The 15,601-nt window shown below is 50.6% G+C and overlaps 1 protein-coding gene across 6 annotated transcripts in view; it reads left to right on the forward strand.

Moving 5' to 3' along the window:
- The window catches only part of TTLL3 (tubulin tyrosine ligase like 3), a 179,989-nt gene that overhangs the window by 35,278 nt on the left and 129,110 nt on the right, over window positions 1–15,601 (forward strand). The gene's annotated exons all lie outside the window — the stretch shown is intronic.

Raw genomic sequence — 15,601 nt, forward strand, 5'->3', positions numbered from 1 at the left:
GTTTAAAATACTGTGTGAAAAATGTGAAGTGTATGTGGACAAGAGGCATAAATGCAGGGGCAGACAATGTAAGCTGTGTTCTGAACCCTTGACCGCTGGCGACAAACATTTGTGTTTTATGCCTCCTATTGATCAAGCACAAATATCTGAAAAATATATATTTTATGATTGTGAATGTATGCAGGAAAAAGGCTTTCATGTGTCAAATTATATATATGCAACAGATTTAAACAACACAAGAAACTGGGAGTTCAAAGGTCTTGAGAGTATTTCTGAGTTTGTTAAGATTTTTTGTGACAAAAGGTTCAAAGGATACACCTTCATAGCACATAATTCTAAAAGCTATGATGGTTATTTTGTAGTTAGAGAGCTGCTAAAGGAAAAGATGGATGTGCGCTTGTTAGCTCAGGATGCTAAGCTCTTACAAATCGCGATCGAACCCCTGGGTATACGATTTAAAGACTCTTTAAATTTCCTGCCCATGAAGCTTAGCAAGCTTCCACAAGCCCTGGGGTTTCAAGGCTATAAGGGCTATTTCCCACATTTTTTTAATACCAGGGTTAATCAAAATTATGTGGGACCTATACCTGGTGTTGAGTATTATGGAGATGGGAATATGATGCCTGGAGAAAGAGAGTAATTTTTAAAGTGGTTCAGGGACAATCAATATAACACCTTTGATTTACAAAAGGAGCTTACCTATTATTGCCAGCAGGATGTGAACATTCTGAGGCAGGCGTGTATCTTATACAGAACTGAAATCATGGCAATGACAGAGAGAAAGGCAGTTGAAGAGCAGGGTGGCAGATCTAAAACTGTGAAAAGATGTATAGATCTCTTCCAATATATAACACTGGCATCTGTGTGCATGGCTATGTACAGGTTTATGTTTTTAGAACCCAAGACCGTGGCACTCGTCCCTCCAGTCAGCTATCACAGACACACAAAGAGACATTCAACACCCTCTATCCAGTGGCTGATGTATACAGAGGCCGCAGAGCAAATACAGATCACCCATGCTTTAAAGGGGGGTGAAAAGCAGGTGGGTCCCTATTTTCTTGATGGTTATCCACTTATTGATGTGGTACAAACAGCTTTTGAATTTAATTGCTGTTTTTTCCACGGTTGTCCGAGCTGTTATAATGGTAAAGACCAGAACCCCTTAATGGCTACAACATTTGGTTTTCTCAATTACAAAACACAAATCAAAGCAGATTTCCTGTAGAGAAGAGGGTTTAAGGTCATAAACTTGTGGGAACATGAATGGAAGAGAATGATGAAAGAAAATATCAAGGGTTGTGTAGACTTTCTGGTTAAATCTGACCCACAGCAGCCATTATTACCCAGAGATGCCCTCTTTGGTGGTAGAACCAATGCTGTTTGCTTGTACTATAAAGCCAGGCCTGATGAAAAAATACATTACTATGATTTTACCAGTCTATACCCATTTCTCAATAAAACCAAGGAATATCCAGTTGGCCACCCACAAATCATTTATGACAGTTTTGGTCCCCTCTCAGACTGTTTTGGGCTTGTTAAAGCCAAAGTGTATTACCAGTCTGTGTGAGTGTTGTAAGCTCATGTTCCTGCTGTGTCGCACATGCGCTGACAACAGTCTGCAGGATATGTGCACCCACTCGGACGAGGAGAGAGCCCTCGTAGGAACTTGGTGCACTGTGGAGATGAATGTGGCTGTTGCAAACGGGTATGTGGTTGCTGAAATATGTGAAATATGACACTTTGAACGTAAATCTGAATACGTAAAAATGCATCTCCGTCAAAAACAGGAGGCCTCTGGTTACCCTCAGTGGTGTACCGATGTAGAAAAACAAAACATGTATATATCTATTTTTACAAAACAGAAGGTGTAGTTTTAAGGCCTGAACAGGTGTTAGGATTTGTGGGTATATGGACCCTTTGGCCGAGGTGAGAGATGGTACCGCCCAGGGGAGAAGCCCCACTGAGCCTCCCCATCGGGAGGCGAGATCTCGGCTGTGGGATGGTATACAGCAGAAGTAGAGAAGAAGGAGAAGGTGACCCCAGGAGGAGGGCAACGGAGCGACAGCACAGGTGCTGACATCAGACTCAGCTCGGATAACTGGAGTCAGGCAATAGGTGCGGCACTAACCAAGGAGTGGGGGTGCTGAGCGAAAGTACAGTCACTGAAGTTACACAGGGTCCTTAGAGATGGTACACAAGAGGGTTCCTCGGTGGGAGGTCATGGTAGTGGTCCGCAGAGTGGGGTATACTGGTGAGGGTTTCTCTAGCGATATCACAGCACAGGTCCACAGAGCGGGGTAGACCCAGAGAGGGTTCCTCTAGCGATATCACGGCAATGGTCCGCAGAGCGGAATACACCAGAGAGGATTCCAATATAGATTTCACAGCAGTGGTCCACAGCGTGGTTACTCACAGTGACTGAAGACAAAGTAGTTCTGTAGAAAACCTCGGGAAGTGAGACAGGCAGGATTCCGGGTGAAAGGCCCTCTGAGAAGCGGATAGCCGAGAGACGAGAAAGGGCCCCGAGGAGCGGATAATTGGTAGTCTCACACCACGGAAGCAGGAACCGGAACAAGCACTGAAGCGAGAGTAGGTGGATTCAGCAAGATGAACTCATTGCCAAGTCGTCGGATGTCTGGGCCGGCGAGCTTAAATATCCAAGATGAGTGACATCATCTGAGGGGGACGCCCCGAGGTTCCCGCCACGACCTGGTTAAAGCAGGCCCGGGAGCACGCGTGCGCCCCTAGGGAACCCCCAAGGGTAAGATGATGGTCAGCGGCATCCATGCTGCTCAGGTGGGCCTGGGAACGGAGGCAGGAAGGCCAGCAGTAGCTGGCAGAGGCCGCGAGTTCACCCAATGGAGCCGAAGCAAAGAAAAAGGAAGTGAGCAACAGATGTTGCAGCCGTCTGCGGCCGCGGAGCGTAACAGTACCCCCCTTCTTAGGCCCCCCCTCCCCCCAGGGGTTTGGGTTTTCTTGGGTGAGAAGAATGAAACTGATCAGTTCTTTATCGAGAATATTGGCTTTGTTTAAATCTGTCTTTGACGATCCTGCTCAAGTGTTGCTCGAGTGTTGCTGGTTCTACCCTGGTGGACCTGAAGCAAGGCAACCGACCACTGGCTGATTTTGCAATAGAGTTTAAGATTCTTGCTGCGGAACTATGCTGGGATTCGAAATGCCTGAAAACCCTCTTTTTCAGAGGTCTGGATATTCGCTTGAAAGACGAGCTGGCCGTTTGTGAGACACCTGACTCGCTGGATGAACTAGTGGCTTTGGCAACTAGAATTGACCACCGGCTCCGTGATAAGGTGAAAGAGCTCAAGCTTACCACTAGACCGGTTCAGAAGGAGGTTCGTGCTAAACCTGCACTCCAGACAGTCCCAGCAATACCTGTCGCCAGTGGAGAAGAACCGATGCAATTTGGTCGCAGTTACTTAACTTCAAAAGAGAGAAGACTTCGGAAGAGGCATGGCCTGTGTATGTACTGTGGACAGACTTGTCACGATGTCCCAACATGCCCAATTCGTCCGGGAAACGGATGGGCCTAAGTCCTGTGAGAGGACTGTTCTTAGGCCTTACCGTGACCTCTCCTCCGCTCTCTCTCTCCCAGTCTCCCTGATTTGCGGACCGTCTGAAGTTCAAACTCTTGCCCTGGTGGATTCAGGGGAAGGAGGCAACTTTATACTTCAACGCCTAGTGGAACACTTGAGGATTCCCCTTGTCACTTTGGAAGTTCCACTGCTCTTATCCTCCATCCATGGAGAGCCTTTGCGGGTGACTTAACCTGGCGTACCGAACCGGTAACCCTTCGCACCGGAGCCCTCCATAGAGAATCAATTTCCTTCTTTGTGCTGGAGAAGGCTATGCACCCTATCGTTCTGGGGTTACCCTGGTTGCAGTCGCACCAGCCTCAATTCAACTGGGCCACCTTGGAACTCTCCCGCTGGGGCCCAGGTTGTCATGGCAAGTGCCTTAAGGAGGTGTCTCTTGTCCTCTGTATGCCTACGACTCCAGTGATGCCAGGACTGATGCCTCAATATGCATCATTCAGTGATACGTTCTCCAAAGAAGCTGTTGATTGTTGCAGTTTGATGCTGCTGGAGAGATAGTGGACCCTTGGGCCGGCCTACCTAGGGAGACAGGGTAGGCCGGGGGGGCGGAGCCACAAGCTGGAAGGGTTCACCCAGGAACCAGGGACCCCCCGGGAGGAGCCCGTAGGGTCCCGGGTCCTCGGGACTAGGAGCTGGCAACAGAAAGTCCAGAGGCTGAGATGGGCGTAGGCTGGGACCAGAGCAAGCAGAAAGGATAGGAAGTCCAAGGTACCCGGAAGGCAGGGAACCGGCTGCACAGGGCCGAGGGCCGGCTGAAGGCAGGGCAGCGGGCGGCTGCGGAGTCTGTAGCAATCGGAGACAGAGGCAGGCAATGGGTGAAGCGGGGTCAGAAGCAAACCGGAGTCTGAAGCAGGCTGTAGGCTGAAGCGGAGTCGGAAGCAGGCCGGAGTCAGAGGCTGGCTGCAAGCTGAAGCGGAGTCAGAAGCAAACCGGAGTCAGAGGCTGGCTGCAGGCTGAAGCGGAGTCGGAAGCAGACCGGAGTCAAAGGCTGGCTGCAGGCTGAAGCGGAGTCGGAAGCAGACCGGAGTCAGAGGCTGGCTGCAGGCTGAAGCGGAGTCAGAAGCAAACCGGAGTCAGAAGCAGGCAATGTGGAGATCAACAGGAGCACAACTGAGAACAACTAAGGAGTTGTGAACCTCGTTGCAAGGCGATGAGAGAGAGTTTGAACGCTGGTTATATCGGGACTTGGGCGTGACGTCAGCAGCGCGGGCGGGGCCAGGCTTCCGGGAGCTGGGCGCTCAAGATGGATGTCCTCGCGCGCGCGCGAGACCGAAGGGAAGCAGGCCCGTAATGGCGGCCGCCACGTGGAGTGAGTGAAGTCCCCGGGGTCTGGAGCGGGCGGAATGCGGTGATCACTGAAGCGGAGGAAGGTGGGCCTGAGCCCTAACAGAAGGGAAGTGGTCGGGACCGCAACAGTTGATATCCTTCCTCCACACAGATCGTACCACTGTGCCATAAGGCTGAAACCTAACACTGAACCTCCTAAAGGACGTGTCTATCCTCTCTCTGCCATAGAGAACAAGGCTATGTCCGAGTACATTGAGGAGAATTTACAGAAGGGATTCATTAGACCATCAAAGTCTCCAGCCAGCGCAGGTTTCTTCTTCGTGGGGAAGAAGGACGGTACCTTGCGTCCTTGTATCGACTATCGAGGTCTGAATGAGATCACGATCAAAGACTGATATCCCCTGCTTTTAATCTCAGAGCTGTTCGACCGGCTTCAAGTTGCCAAAATATTTTTGAAACTTGACCTGAAGGCCCCCTTCAGGTCAAGGCCCCCTTCAGGTCAAGTTTCAACTTAATTCGCATGCGCAGTGATGATGAATGGAAAACAGCCTTCAACACTCGAGATGGTCATTTTGAGTACTTAGTAATGCCTTTCAGCCTGTGCAACACACCCACCGTGTCCCAGAACATGATGAACGACATCTTGCGCGACCTGTTGTACAAGAGTGTCGTGGTATACCTAGATGATATCCTGATATTTTCGCAGGACTTGTCTACCCATCTAGAGGACGTCAAACAAGTACTACAAAGACTACGAAAACATCGGCTCTACGCCAAGCTATCCAAGCGCGAATTCCATAAGGACTCTGTGCCTTTTCTTGGCTATATTATGTCTAAAGATGGCTTCCAGATAGATCCCCAAAAACTCAAGAGTATTAAAAATTGGTCCCAACCTACCAGCCTGAAGGCTCTGAGACGATTTTTGGGGTTCACCAATTATTGTAGAAGCTTTATAAAGAATTACTCTTCTTTAACTGTGCCCTTAACTGCCATGACCTGGAAGGGGGCCAATGCTTCTAAATGGTTTGCAGAGGCCATTTCCGCATTCGAGAATTTAAAGATTGCCTTTTCCACCGAAACCTGCCTGCATCATCCAGACTCCAACAAGCCATTCATCGTAGAGGTCGACGCCTCTGACGTCGGTGTGGGGGCTGTATTGAGCCAAACCGGAGACTCCAAAGCATTACGTCCCTGCTCTTTCTTCTCACAATGTTTATCTCCGGCAGAGAAGAACTATGGGATCAGAGATAAAGAGCTCCTGGCTATTAAATTGGCATTCGAGGAATGGCAGCCTTGGCTCGAAGGCGCTCAAGATCAAATTACCGTGTTTATGGATCATAAGAATCTAGAGTATCTCCGCCATGCGCAATGTCTTAATCATAGATAATAAACCAAAGTATATCAATGTGATACACCACTATGTCAGCGTGTAAACAACAATGCAAAAAGAATCATAGGTGAAAACCTATCACGCTGATGTTAATGAAAATTTTTAATTTGTTTTTAAAAATACTAATCCGTTTTTTTGTATGATTTATAACTTCAACTTAATGCACCTACTTAATGTGAAATGTGTTTCAATGAAATAAACTCTGTAAAATGGAGTAATGAAATATTAAAAGGAGTTAGAGGAAAGTTTCATACATAAGTGTAGGTGCCCCCGCATCACTGCTTTGTGGTGTATATAATCATAAACTCTCCTCCTCCTCCCGTGTAAATTTTTTTTGTATATATAATCAAGCGAAATTTCGCTTGATTATATATACAAAAAAAATTTACACGGGAGGAGGAGGAGAGTTTAATCATAGATAAGCCAGATGGTCCTTATTTTTTAACCGTTTTGACTTTGTGCTCAAATATCGCCCCGGAGACAAGAATACCAGAGCTGATGCCTTGTCACACTCCTTTCTCTCGGAGGATGTTCCCGAAGAACCTCAGCATATAATCGACCCGAAGAAAGTCAGCTTGGGTGCTATCCATTCTGTACCTGCTGTTAAAACCATCGTGCCTAAACTTCTCAGGAAGAAAGTGTTCTATTGGGCTCATGATTCCAAGCTGGCTGGCCATCCTGGTCAATGCCGTACCCTGCTGAAGCTCCAAAAGTATTATTGGTGGCCAACTATCAAGGAAGATACATTCTCCTACGTAGCATCTTGTGCCAACCGTGCCAAGCACAAACCTACCGTGCCAAGCACAAAGGCCAACCGTGAAGATTGCTGCAACCGCTTCCAGTTCCGGAACAGCCCTGGACGCATATCGCTACTGACTTTGTACTTGATCTTCCCCCCTCTGGAGGTATGAATACCATCTGGGTCACAGTCAACCTTTTCAGCAAGATGACCCATTTCGTGGCACTGCCTGGCTTCCTTCAGCCTTGGAACTTGCAAAGCTCTTCATAACCCACATCTTTCTCCTCCACGGCCTACCAAAGCACATAGTATCGAACCGAGGATCACAATTCACGGCAAAATTCTGGAAGGCCTTGTGTAAACTCTTCGACATCTAGACTATACATCAGCCTATCATCCTTAATCTAATGGCCAAACAGAACAGATGAATAGGACCCTGAAACAGTTCATTCGGGCCTATGTGAGTTGCCGTCAGAATAACTGGGCCGAACTGTAACCATGGGCTGAATTCGCCATTAATTCTCATCCAGCAACATCCACTGGATCAACACCGTTTGAAGTGGTATATGGATGTTTACCACCACCGCCACTTCCACTGAAGCTCTCAGTGATGTCCCCAGCAGCTCAATCCACTGCTGATGATATCCATCAATTATGGACTCAGACGAAAGAAATGCTATTCAAAGCGAGTGATCGAGCCAAAAGATGTTAGGACACTCACCTATCTTTGAACCTGGAGACAAAGTCTGGCTTTCCACTAAGCACCTTAGACTGAAGTTACCCTCCACTCAATTTGCTACTCGCTCGTTGGACCATTTCCAATCTTCCAACATCTTGGCAATGTCAGTTACAGTCTAAAGCTACCACCTGGATTGAACATCCACAACGCATTTCATGTTTCACTTCTGAAACCACTCATTCTCAGTGAGTTCTCTTCCAAGTCTCAGGAACCATCTCCCATCAATGCAGAAGATGACCTAGAATACAAGGTCGAAGCCATTCTTGATGTCTGAAGACGAGGCAAGACTTGGGAATACCTTCTTTCACGGGAAGGTTTCAGCCCCGAAGAAAATTCTTGGGAGCCTCTGGCAAATATCCTTGACAAAGAGATGCTCCATCAGTTCCATCTCTCATATCCTTGGAAACCAAAACCTGGTATTCACAAAGGAGACGGCCTTTGAAGGGGGGTACTGTTGCGACCGTCGCTGCCCGACGGCTTCACTCCACCTACCTTTCTTTTTCTGCGACTCCTCCTACTCCCTGTGGACTTCTGGTCACCTGAAAAACGAGGAGATGACGGCAAGGGCACTGGTGGCCGGAACGGAAGCATCTGTAGAGCTGGGCACAGCTTGGCATATATAGAGGCAGTGTCTAGCCGATTATTTAAAAGATTTATGACATTAGCCAAACTCTTCAAAACTTTCTGCTGATCTGAAATCCTCTGGGCCAGACCAGGGATGGCCGAGATCTGTGCCGGGTCCATGGACTTGGCAATCTGTTAGGATTTGTGGGTATGTGGGCCCTTTGGCCGAGGTGAGAGATAGTACCGCCCAGGGGAGGAGCCCCACTGAGCCTCACCGTCGGGAGGCGAGGTCTCAGCTGCGGGATGGTAAATAGCAGAAGTAAAGAACGAGAGGAGAGGGTGACCTCAGGAGGCAGGCCACAGAGTGACAGTGCAGGTGCTGACGTCAGACTCAGCTTGGATAACTGGAGTCATGCAATAGGTGCGGCACTATCCGAGGAGTGGGGGGTGCCAAGCGAAAGTACAGTCATTGAAGTTATACGGGGCCCGTAGAGATGGTACACAAGAGGGTTCCTTGGTGGGAGGTCACTGTAGTGGTCTGCAGAGCGGGATACACCAGCGAGGCTTCTTCTAGCGATATCACAGCACAGGGCCGCAGAGCAGGGTAGACCCGGAGAGGGCTTCTCTAGCGATATCACAGCAATGGTCCGCACAGCGAGGTACACTGGAGAGAATTCCAACGTAGATATCACAGCAGTGGTCCACAGCATGGTTACTCACATTGACTGAAGACAAAGTAGTATTTCCATAGAAAGCCTTGGGAAGCGAGGCAGGCAGGAGTCCAGGTGAAAGGCCCTCCGAGGAGCAGATAGCCGAAAGACAAAGAAGAGCCCCCGAGGAGCAGGTATCCGGTAATCTCACACCATGGAAGCAGGTACTGGAACAAGCACTGAAGCGAGAGTAGGTGGATTAAGCAAGATGAACTCGTTGCCAAGTCGTCGGCTGTCTGGGCCGGTGAGCTTAAGTATTCAAGATGAGTGACGTCATCTGAGGGGGACACCCCCGAGGTTCCCGTCATGACCTGGTTAAAGCAGGCCCAGGAGCTTGCGCGCGTGCCTAGGGAACCCCGAGGATAAGATGGCGGTCGGGGGCATCCATGCTGCTCAGGTGAACCCGGGAACGGAGGCAGTAGCTGGCAGAGGCCGCGAGTTCACCCAACGAAGCCGAAGCAGAGAAAAAGTAGGTAAGCAACAGAGGTTGCAGCCGTCTGCAGCCGCAGAGCGTAACAACAGGTTAGTATAAACCCCACAAAGCGCCAAATTGCTAAGATTTTCTTAAACTCTTTTTGGGGGAAGTTTGGCCAAAGAACAAACCTACCTGTTACAAGTATTGTGAGAGATCCTGATGATCTGTATAAGTATTTGTTTTCACCCGAATATGAGGTTTCATCATACGATTTTATTGATGATGAAACAGCCTGTGTTACATGGAAGCATTCAAAAGACCGCAGCGTGTTGTCAGGTAATACAAAAATCTTCATTGCCTGTTTCACAATTGCTTATGCTCGTTTAGAACTGTACAACCTGCTTGACAGTTTGCAAGAACGTTGTCTGCACAACGTTACAGACTCTGTGACATTTGTGAGTTGTGAGGGTGCCAGTGACCCCCCTTTGGGAGATTATTTAGGTCAGTTGACGAGCGAGATACCCACAGATGAGCATATCACAGTTTGTATCGGCTGGGCCCAAAACATACGGCTACAAACTGTCCAGCAGAAAGACCTGTATGAAAGTGAAAGGGATTATGCTAAATGTAGAAAATTGTAAAAAGATCAATTTCACTAATTTGAAAGATCTCGTCTTTGACTATAAAACTGAAGCTGTGGACAAGAGTCCTAAAAAGATACAGGTACAACAATCTGGGATCATAAGAAACCAAAAGGCCTGGTTGTTGTGTTCGTGCCTGTTCTCGCCCTCGCTACCTTTGTGGCGACTCCCTTCGGGTCTGACGGACAGATGCTGCTGCGGCTTCTCCTCGCCGCTTCTCCCCGGAATCCCCGGGCTGGCCTGACGCTGCAGATCTGCCATGTTCCTGATGACGTAAGGGCGTGTACGAGCTCCAGAGTTTGTACCGGCAAGGGCACGAATTTTGGGGGCGTCCCCCCTTAGTGACGTCATCCGCTTCCAACTTAAAAGGTTTTTGTTCGCTACTACGAATCGAGCTAGCAAGAGGGAATACTTCTCTGCTGCTCTGCCTCCACAAACTTACCAAGGGGTACCTGCTCCTCGGGGGACCCGCTCTCTCTTCTTGATTTCAGACTGCTAAGACGGGATCCGGTACTCGCTCCTCGAGGGCCTACGTCCCTGAATGCTCAGAAGACTCCTTAATGGTTCGTGCAGTTAGTATAGCTGTGTTTAAAAAAGGATTGGATAAGTTCTTGGAGGAGAAGTCCATTACCTGCTATTAAGTTCACTTAGAGAATAGCCACTGCCATTAGCAATGGTTACATGGAATAGACTTAGTTTTTGGGTACTTGCCAGGTTCTTATGGCCTGGATTGGCCACTGTTGGAAACAGGATGCTAGGCTTGATGGACCCTTGGTCTGACCCAGTATGGCATTTTCTTATGTTCTTATGTTTTCTTATGCCTGGAAGCGATCGCAGACGTGAACATTGTGAGTTCTATTACACAGGCCGATACAGTAAGGAGCAGTAGGAAGAGCTGCGTTAGTGCCGGGCGCACCTGCGGTTGCCGCACGCACAGTCCGGCTCACCTACCGCTCGATACTGTATTGAAATGTCATGCAAATGCAAGCTGCGTCCAAAAAGCGTCCGTGAAGCGTTAGGCCCCGCGCAACCCATTTTACTGTATAGAGCGCTATACAGTATCCTGGGTGCGCTGGCCTAACGCTTCACGAACACGCTGGTATCTGTCATTTCAAATGTCATTTCAAATGACATTTGAAATGACAGGTACCAGGAAGTGGATGGTTCTCCTACGCTCGGGATTGCCAGTCCTCTCTCCCCTCCTCCCGAAGCAAGGCGCAGGGAGGGGGGGAGAGAGGACTGGTGAAACGACATGTAAAGTGTAAAGCAACGAAGCGACTTACTTTTCTTGCAGCCCTCCTCCGGAGACGGACCGCGGCTCCCCTGCTTCCCGGGGGGCAGCCGGCAGCGAAAGCAGCTCCGCTGGCGAAGATGGATGCCTGCACGGGCGAAAGCGGCCCCTGTGCGTGCAATTTGGCTGCTCAAGACGTGATGTCACATGCCGTGACGCCAAACGTTGTGACGTCACGCCTTGAGCGGCCAAATTGCACGCACAGGGACCGCTTTCGCCCGTGCAGGCATCCATCTTTGCCGGCAGCTGCCTCCGGGAGGCAGGGGAGCCGCGGTCCATCTCCGGAGGAGGGCTGCAAGAAAAGTAAGTCGCTTCGTTGCTACTTTTTTTTTTTTTTTTGCTTTTTCGCTTTTTCCGCTTTCGTTGCTTCGGGAGGAGGGGAGAGAGGACTGGGGCTGCCCCGGAGACCAGCACCCATGGACGCGGCCAGGGCAGGAAAGCGGGGGCTGGGGGAAAGTTTGCCGCCTACCCTTACCCCTGCCTCTAAAGCAGGGGTAAGGGTAGGCGGTAAGGGTAAACGCGCGGCAAAACTGCAGGTTAAAAAGGCGATAGTCGGGGCGCGCTTTACTGTATGGGAGGGAATAGCTAATTCGATCGTTTACATCTAATATACATGCCGCGGGCTGAAGGGGTTACCTGGTGATTTAAAGAGGCGGTAAGAATGGGTTAAAGGGGATAGTGTATCGCGGGTTGGACTAACGCGGCCGAAAAGTGAGTAGAAAGCGGGTTAGAAGCAGGGTAACTGTGGCCGCACTTTACTATATTGACCTGACAGATAGGAATCGGTAATCGCTCCACGCTGTCCTTTGTTCCTAATCTCTGAAGTCTCCCTTCTGTCTAAGACGTTATCGCAGGTACGGAGATTGTGAGTTGTCATTGCAGATTGCAGATAGGAACCGGTACTCACTCCACGAGGACCCATGTTCCTAGAACCTTTCACAGACTCTCTTCTATCTCAGAAGCTATCGCATACCTATATCTTGTGAAGTACTATTACAGATTATAGATAGGAGCTGGCACTCGCTCCACGAGGACTCATGTTCCTAGAACCTTCCAAAGACTCTCTTCTATTACAGAAGCCACCTCATACACAGATTTTGTGAGTTCTTATTCCAGACTGCATATAGGAACCAGTACTCACCTACGGCTCCTGTTCCTGAATATACTGAAGACTCTCTGTTACCTAGAAGCCATTACTGATATCTACAATTGTGAGTGTATCATCTACTACTGGTTATGTATCCAGCATACCCTGTCTACACACTATCTATAGCCTCTCTCTACAGCTCAGCAACCCAGAGAGCCCAATTCCAGTATCTGAGGGACTTCAGCCCTGCTGGGCACATCAGCTCACTACTGCCACCTCTGGTGGTTCTACTTCCTGTCTAATAAAGAACTGTCTGTCTTTGTCGCCATATTCCAGCCTGTTGTGTTCCGTGCTCGTGGAAGGCCACGAGCGTGGCCCCCTACCTTGCCCGCGACGGTGACCCGCCGCGGGAACTCCGGGGGAGAACCCTGACCCAATGCCCATCGCTTCGGCACAGGTCCCCGCTCTGGCTGCCGGATTGGGAGCCGTCCCTGCTCCTCCCTCGCGGCGTCCTGCAGCATGTCCTCTGGAGGAAATCCAAGATGGCCGCCACCATTTTTAGGCGCGAGGCTGCGCCCCCTCATTAGATTTAAAGGGACCTGATCCCTTTAACCAGGTTCAGCTGTTCCCTATGAGCCAGAGCAGAGGAAGTATAAAAGGAGGCTTCCTCTGCTCATTCCTCGACTTGGCAACTTTCGGGTTAGTCAGGTCTGCTTGCTTCAGTGAGTTCTTCTACGTTAGATCCTTGTTCCTGTCTTGTCTTGGTGTTCCTGATTCCTGGTGTGTGACTTTGGATCAGCTAGCGGTGATTCTCTGGTGTGTGACTTTGGACTGGCAAGTGGTGATCCCTCAGTGTGTGAGCTCGGACTGGTAAGCGACGACCCTCTGGCACTTGACCTTGGACTTCTTCTTGACCATCGTCTCCAAGGGCCCACCTAAGTCCCAGCAGCCCGGGTCCCTAGAGGCTCCTCCCGGGGGGACCGTGGGCTTCCAGGGGTGAAGCTCCAGTCAACCCTTGCACCGAACGCTCGACTTCTTGACCTCTCAAAGGTCCACCTAAGTCCCAGCGGCCTGGGTCCCTACGGGCTCCTCCTGGGGGGACCGCGGGCTTCCAGTGGCGAAGACACAGTTCCTTCTTCGACGTCACGACTCTTCGTCTGCCTCCACAGTCGCCTGTCTCCAGCGCCGAGGGTCAGCTGGTCACGTCTTCTGCTCCTGCCTCGCCACCCGACGGGAGAACCTACGGATCTTCCTCCTAAGGTATACCATCCTCCAGTCAGCCCAAGGGTTCACAAGCCTGAGCATAACAGATTGCCAAGTCCATGGACCCGGCGGAGGTATCTGCCCGCCAGGCCATTCCCGGAATGGCCCAGCGCCTGCAGGATCAGCAACAGACTCTGGATGCCCTGGTCTCTGCTATGGAGAGCCTGACCCAATGCCTCGAGGCGTTAGGGCCCATGAACCCCACGCTGCCGTCCCCGCCCATGGCTTAAGGAGGCCGCCCTACTCAGCAAGGCGCATTCAAGGCCTCCATGGGCGATCTGGGGCAAGTAATTCCCACGCAACTCCCGGCACCCTCTCGATACGCCGGAGACGCGAAGTTGTGTCGGGGATTCCTTAGCCAGTGCCAGGTCCATTTTTCCTTGCTGCCTGCGCAGTTTCCTAGCAACCTGGTCAAAACCAGCTACATTATGTCCCTGCTCGATGGAAAGCCCTTGATCTGGGCCTCTCATCTATGGGAGAGAAGAGACCCTGTGTTTGGAAACTTGAATCAGTTTCTGTCCGCTTTCCAGCAGATTTTTGATGAGCCTGTCCGCAAACCCACTGCTGTCTCAGAATTGCTCCGATTGTGACAGGGTACTCGGACAGTGGCCGAATACGCAACAGAATTCCGCACCCTGGCCGCAGAGCTGAATTGGAGAGAAGATTGCCTCCACGGGATCTTCTTGGAAGGGCTAGCCTCGTGCCTTCAGAATGATCTAGCAACGAAGGAACTCCCAGACGACCTTAATGGCATGATAGAATTGGCCAATCGAGTGGATTGTCGGATGCGGTTTCGCCTTCCAGCAGTAAAGGCAGCGAGAAGGCCCTCACCTTCCTCCAAGAGTGTATCAGAAGCCCTTCGAGCACCCGCCAAGGAGCCCCTGGAGTTGGGTCGTGGGAGAGTCTCTCCACAAGAGCGCCGGTGGTGCATGAAGGAAGGACTTTGTTTTTACTGTGGAGCAGCGGGCCATGAAATAGCCGCCTGCCCGACATGGTCGGGAAACTCCCGGGCCTAGGACCTGAAGGAGGTCTCTTCCTGGGCCGTACTTCACCTGCACCTCCACTAACGTTACCAGTGGCGTTAACATCTGCTGGCAGTGAGTTCCACACCTTAGCTCTGGTGGACACCAGTGCTGGGGGCAATTTCATTATGAAAAGCCTGGTGGAAACTTAAAAGATCCCACAAGCTCGTCTTCCAGCTCCGTTGGTTATCTCCTCGATCCAAGGGAAACCTCTCCCGGAACGCGTGACACACACCACGGTTCCCGTCTCGTTGAGAGTTGGAATCCTTCAACGGGAACAAATGCCATTTTATGTTTTGGAGTATTCCATACATCCGGTCGTCCTGGGTCTTCCCTGGCTTCAGGAGCACGAGCCTCAGTTCAACTGGAAGACCTTGCAGCTATCTCGCTGGGGGCCGAATTGTCTTGGCAATTGCCTCCAATCAGTGACTCCAGTTTCCTGTTCCATTGCCTCCACCAGTCTTCAGGGCCTGCCGGTCCCCTATGCTGCATACGCGGATGTTTTCTCGAAGCAAAAGGCCGAGGTACTTCCGCCTCATCGATCTGTCGATTGCGCGATCAACCTCCTCCCTGGGGCTGAACCTCCTCGAGGGCGCACCTACGCCCTCTCGCCTGCAGAGACGCCGGCCATGACAGAATAGATCAGAGAGAATCTAGAGAGGGGCTTCATTCGAAAGTCAAAGTCCCCAGCAGGGGCTGGGTTCTTCTTCGTCAGGAAGAAGGACGGCAGCCTTCGCCCCTGCATCGACTACCGGGGCCTGAATGCTATAATGGTCAAGGACCGTTACCCCTTGCCCCTCATCTCCGAACTCTTCGATCGGCTGCAAGGTGCGAGGATTTTC

The sequence above is a fragment of the Rhinatrema bivittatum genome, chromosome 4 (assembly GCF_901001135.1).
Source record: "Rhinatrema bivittatum chromosome 4, aRhiBiv1.1, whole genome shotgun sequence".
Lineage (NCBI taxonomy): Eukaryota > Metazoa > Chordata > Amphibia > Gymnophiona > Rhinatrematidae > Rhinatrema > Rhinatrema bivittatum.